At 36.8% G+C, this 6,226-nt stretch overlaps 1 non-coding gene across 1 annotated transcript; it reads left to right on the top strand.

The window, feature by feature from the left end:
* Nucleotides 1-237: 237 nt before the first annotated feature.
* TRNAT-AGU (transfer RNA threonine (anticodon AGU)) lies at nt 238-311 on the top strand. The gene has a single exon. It is a non-coding gene; the product is annotated as a tRNA-Thr (tRNA).
* The last annotated feature ends 5,915 nt before the right edge of the window (nt 312-6,226 follow it).

Here is a 6,226-nt window from a genome sequence, read left to right as displayed (position 1 = left end):
AGACACTTTAGTCCCTAAAATTTAGAAAATAAATTTAAATGGTCTCTAAGTTAAAATTGACCGGTAATTGACTAACGAAAAAAATGATGACATATTTGAGGTGGCAATTTTTAGATGCTGCAACCTTCTCTGTATTAATTTTTACATTAGTTTTAGCTTAATGTGGTTCGTACCTTTTTTTGCTTCTTTCTTTTATTCTGATTAGATATGTAAATATAATTACTCTTTAGTCAACAAGCTCTTGTAGCTCAGTTGGTTAGAGCACCCGTTTAGTAAGCGGGAGGTCTTGAGTTCGACTCTCAACAAGAGCAAACAATTCCTAAACATTATCATAAGATGACGACCACTCATTACTCACATTTATATTTTTAAAATTAATTTCACATGCCCTAGCAATATGTTGGAATATTATATTTATTGGGTGGATGTGCTTTGGGTATATTATTCCGATTGCGGGTATATTTATTTGATATGTTTGTTACTATTAGGTTTATATATTTCATATGTTAGGTACATAAATTTAATATGTTCGATCACAAATCTTCTTTTTCTGCCTGTTTTGGTTTACTCTTGCAATTAATGTGTCGGTGTTGAGAAATCAAAATTTTGTTTTGGTTTACTCTTGCAATTAATGTGTTGGTGTTGAGAAATCAAAATTTTGAATATACATTTACACGTGCTAAAGCAAGTGTAGCTCAACTGATATCATAATATAGATTAAGGATCAATATTTCAAACATATATTTGTATGTGCTAAAGCAAACATAGCTCAACTGACATTATAGCATATAACATCCTATAAATCAAGCTACCAATACTTGATGCATAAGAGATTCGTTTCATCTCCTCAACTTCTTGAGGTATCTTAGGACACTGTTTCTTAGATAAAACAACTCCATGCCTGAAAGATAGCAAGTCTCTCTTAGAGTTTTGCATCGAATACTTGACAAGAATCTTGTCAATGTATTATGTTTCAGACAAGGCCAGTGTTTTGTTCTTTCAATCCCTAAAAGTTTGAATACCTAGAACAAACTACGTCTCTCCCAAATCTTTCATTTGGAAATGGGTCGCCAACAAATGTTTAATTTCAATCAGTAGACCTACATCATTCCTAATGAGTAGAATATTATCTACGTACAACATTAGAAAAACTACTAAATTATTGATGATTTTCTTGTGAACACAAGGCTTATTAACATTTCGATCAAAGCCATAAGATTTGATACAAATCTTATATTCCAAGATCGAGAAGCTTGTTTCAATCCATAAACGGACCGATTAAGCTTGCAAACCTTTTGCTCTTGACCTTGGGTTATGAATCCCTCATATTGCTGCATATATCCGTCTCTTCAAGATTGCCATTCAAAAAGGCAGTCTTATCCTGTCAAGTTGATTTACAATATCCAAAACAGAATTGAAGTACATAGACTCCATTTTGAGATCCATAGCTTTGATCCGTTCATCTTTATCAACATCATTCATTGCCTTTTGTAGGACATTGGATCCTCAACATTGCTATTATAAATAACGACTAGAGTTTCTGTTAAACCTATATAACGTATAGGCAGGTTCACAACCCTCTTACTATGTCGAGGTTCCCTCAACGATTGAGGTGGATGTGATCTACTAGATGAACAAACATCAACAACTCTTGTCGATATACTTGGTTCTTCAACAACTCTTGTTGAAGGTTCAGTAGTTTCGGTGGAAAGTTAAGTTAACACTATCTTACTGTGTGGTATATGCTCTTTAATGTGGTTCTCTTCTAAAAATGTAACATTTGTCGACACAAACACTTTATTATCTTTAGGATCGTAGAAGTACCACCTCTCCTTCCTCTGGGGTAACCTACAAATATGCACAATTTTGCACGAGGTTCCACCTTCTTAGGATTATCCTCAAGTACATATGTTGGGCAACCCTAGATCCTAAAATGACACAAACTACCTTTACGATCATTTCACAATTCCATAGGTGTTCCAGTAATGCTTTCGGATGGAATCTAGTTCAAAATATAGGTTGCAGTTGATGCATTTTTAATGCGATAAAATAATGGTGTAGAATGCAATGGGGGAATATGCGTTGTGCAAGCAAGTTTTCTCAGCAAGACCCAAGTATAAATCCTACTGAGTTGTCTGATAAGCCCAGGGTCGAACACAGGGACTAAGAACACAGTATGCGATGGTATAATTCGATTACTTTGCGGTAACAAATAAATCAAAGTGTTGGTTGGTTTGCGTTTAAGGTATAAAGTGTATGCGGCGGATTTGAGAAAAGAGTTAATTATGCGAAAGATACAATAAGTATGCGGTGGAACAGGTTGAAAAGGTCTTTAGCTAGCGTTTCCCGGGAATGCGTTCAAGCTATGCGATCATGCTACACTCATGCGACAACAATTCATTTTCCAATGCAAATGCGATAGCTCATAGTTTTAGGACGCATGCTATGTATGCGATGATGTCTATAGAACTTATTACTAAGTCTCTACTTCTTGCCTATGCGATGATGAAAGATGCACACATAGACAAGGTGACTGTATACAATCATATCCATTCTCTAGAGTGCATGCGATGCGTTAATAGCAAACATAACTTATTCCTAAGCTTCTATCTATTGATTATGCGGTTCTAATCTGACTCTTCCGAGCCTAGATTCTAATCTAACTTTTCCAAGCCTAGATTCTATCCTTAGACTACCCTCCGGAGTATCTATAGAGGACGAATGACGCATATATAATACAAGATGATCGCATAAAGTGAAGATCCCAGGTTATGCTAGATAAGTGCTCTTCAACCCATTCGGCAGATTTAACTACTCATGCGTAATGTAAAGAGAGTGGACAGATATAAAGATGCAAATTCCATTTTTATAGATGAGTTCAGAATACAAAATGGCAATGGAAAAATAAGGGTAGAGAGCCTGATAGCAATATCTTGCTGCCCAAAAGATGTTCTTGCTTCTGCAAGAGTTGGTCCTCTCTCTGTTTTCTACGCTTCTCGGTACTCTTTCGAGTTCACTAGGACGATCTCTCGGTGTAATCTTCCTTCACTCGCTTCCGCCTCTAAGTAAAAGAAAACTATGAACAAGGCTAACTTCTATCTATATGGTAGCTCTCTAGACTGAGCGAATTATCTGAACTCCTTAAACGAAGGTGGTCTTCGGTATTTATAGAGCTTTAGGATGAAGAACTTTTTCTCTCGAATGATTGCACTGATAAGTTGTCATTAATTCTCTATTTAATGCGCCGAATATTTGTCACCGAAAAGTTGAGTGTACTTGCTACAGTATGTCGTTAACGACTTGTCAACTTAATTTGGAATCGACCGTCATTAGCTTTCTGTCCCATCGTGATTTATTAAGCTTTCACCTAGATGTGCCCATCTTGATGCGCCGGCTCTATGCGGCTACCTTCTTGAGTAGATTTTTGTGAGTGCAAATGATCGCATAGCCTTGCGGTCGTAATCTCTTAATGCGTTCGGACGTTAATTTCTTCGGATCGCATTTCCACCTTGCTTCAACGCATTTTCCTGCATAAAATACGTAAGTTAGCTATTTTAATGCGATGGATGCATGCGATCGCAATGTTGCAACTTAATGCTTTTGGACGCAATATTATATATTTTTATCGTCACAATCCTACATTGTTTTATAACTTTACGCTGTAATAACATGCATTTCTACCCGTTATTAGCAGTCTGTGCTGCATAACCCCAGAAGAGTTAGGTAAGGAAGCGTAACTCATCATAAACAGAATCATGTCCAATAGGGTTCTATTTCTTCTTTCTGATACATAATTATGTTGAGGTGTACCAGGTGCTGAGAGTTGAGATACAATTCCATATTCTATCAAATAGTTTTAGAATTTCAAAATCATATACTTTCCACCTCGATCAAATCAAAATGCTTTTATTGTTTTACTTAATACATTTTCAACTTCAATCTTGTACTCCTGTAACTTATCAAAAGCTTCAGACCTATGTTGCATTAAATAAACATACCAATACCTTAAATAATCATTAGTGAAGGTGATGAAATATTCAAACCCTTCTCTTTCGTTAACATTCATAGGACCATAGAGGTCCGAACATACAAGTTAGGGCTCTTTGGCTCTGTGACTTTTTCCAGTAAAAGATCTCTTAGTCATTTTGCCTTCAAGGCATGACCCACATATAGGTAGAGAATTTTCTTCTAACTCACTTAGAAGTCCATTCTTAACCAATCTCTCAATCCTATTATGTGACCTAATCTTAGGTGCCAAAGATGGACATTTTTTTAGGAGAATTTTTATGCCTTTTATTTTGAGTAACTGCAGTTTTAAACAGTTCAGTATTAAGGAGGACTTTTACTGCTAACGGTCTTAACGCATAAAGATTATCTTCCAACTTAGCAAAATAAATCTCAACACTATTTTTGCAAATAAAAGCTTTATTTACAGAAAAGTTTACAAAGTAAGATTGTTCAATTAAACACTTTATAGAAATTAAGTTCCTTTTCAACTAAAAAACAACATATACATTTTCCAATAAAATATACGATTCCGTGTCTAGTTTTAACATGCATCGTCATCTCACCAATTGCCAGCTGCCGTTAAGAATCAATTCCCTGAAAGGAAGAACAAACGTTGTTTGTGGCGTTTGAATCTATTATCTAGACGGAATCATCGTCCTCCACTAAGCAAGTTTCCAACACAAGTAAATCATATTTACCTTACTAGACCTTCTTCTTCTTCATCAAGTGTTTAGGACAATTCCTCTTTCAATGTCCTTGTTGGTTGCAATGGAAACATATTCATTTTGTAATCTTGGCTTTCTTACCCCTTTGGCAACAATTGGTGGGTTAGCCTTCCCCTGGCCTCCCTTATTCTTCTTCCAGATTTTGGTGCCGAAAGAAGAGGGTATAAACTTGGTTCTAGAGGTCAAACCTCTGTGGAACTTCTTTGAAGACGAGGAAACATCTACCTCACCATTCCTTGACTTTCATCAATGATTGATAAATCTGTAGCTCATTGAGCAGGGTGGTTAGGTTGTAGCCAATCCCATTCATAATAACATTGTTATGCAGCTGTAGGAAACTTTCAGGTAAAGTTTCCAGGATGAAGCTAACCTAACTGGCTTCATCAATGACAGACCCATTTATCTTCGCCACATTAAAGTGGATCATCATGTTCAGAAAATGTTCTCGAATAGAGGCCCCCTCTGGCATGCGGGCATTAAAAATGTACTTGAGCACATCATGCTTGAGCTGAGTGGACGACTGTCCAAACATTCCCCTCAGGTACTCTATGATCTCACGAGCAGTGAGCATAGGCTCATCCTTCTTGGCCAAGACCTCAGATAGAATTGCCAAGTTGTATGCTCAGGCCTTTTCATTTGCCCAGACCCATCGCTCATATCCTCTCGAACATTTCAGGTGGCCGTGGCAGATGGGACTTGAGGACACTCCTCAACCAGGACAAATTGTAGGCCATTGATGATTAGAACTGTATTGATAGTGTTTTTCCGTGCGTAGTTATCATTGTTAAACTTAATGGCGACAAGCATGTTTAAAGTAGCGGATGCCATTTTGAATATTGCTGAAACATACAATTTATCTATATTAGTTACACAAGCACTACCCATTTTAAACAACCAATCAATTTAGCAAAACAATTTAATGTCCCCTTTGTGATATCTATTTTGCAATGATGCTTCACTGGAGTAGGGTAAAAGTCACCATGGGGTGAACCATTACTCCTTCACTGAATTGAGACTATCTCAACCAATAATTACACCAGAACAACTCTTGTTCCTATAATTATTAGTTTTATTGTTTGGTCAAGAAAATTGTTAACTAGCTCAACATTTTTCTTGTAAGTGCCACCCTTCATTTTAGATTCTAGAGTTCCGCTATAATGAGCCAACCTTAGGAAAAAACCGAATGTGGCAAAAACTAAAGCAATTCTATTTATTTCTAGAGTTTGAGTAAAAATTCATGCAAATTCCATCCGTAGGGGAACACATGCAAAGGTGCCTCGAGATTGAGTATGGAAGTTTACTCCAAACTAATGAGAAATACCGTGGGATGTGTTGACACACGTCCCGCTCACACTTATTATAAACACTCTCTCAATTCACCTCGATATTGACCTATACCAACACCACCCATAGGGGGACACAAGCAAAGGTGCCTCGAGGCTGAGTATAGATCTCACAGTGTGAACTTTTAAGGAGAAATATGGTAGGGAAAA

The sequence above is a fragment of the Benincasa hispida genome, chromosome 10 (assembly GCF_027475165.1).
Source record: "Benincasa hispida cultivar pf3 chromosome 10, pf3_genome.v1.1, whole genome shotgun sequence".
NCBI classification, from domain to species: domain Eukaryota; kingdom Viridiplantae; phylum Streptophyta; class Magnoliopsida; order Cucurbitales; family Cucurbitaceae; genus Benincasa; species Benincasa hispida.
Note: the sequence above shows the minus strand (reverse complement) of the source record. Positions and strands in the feature narration are given on the sequence as shown.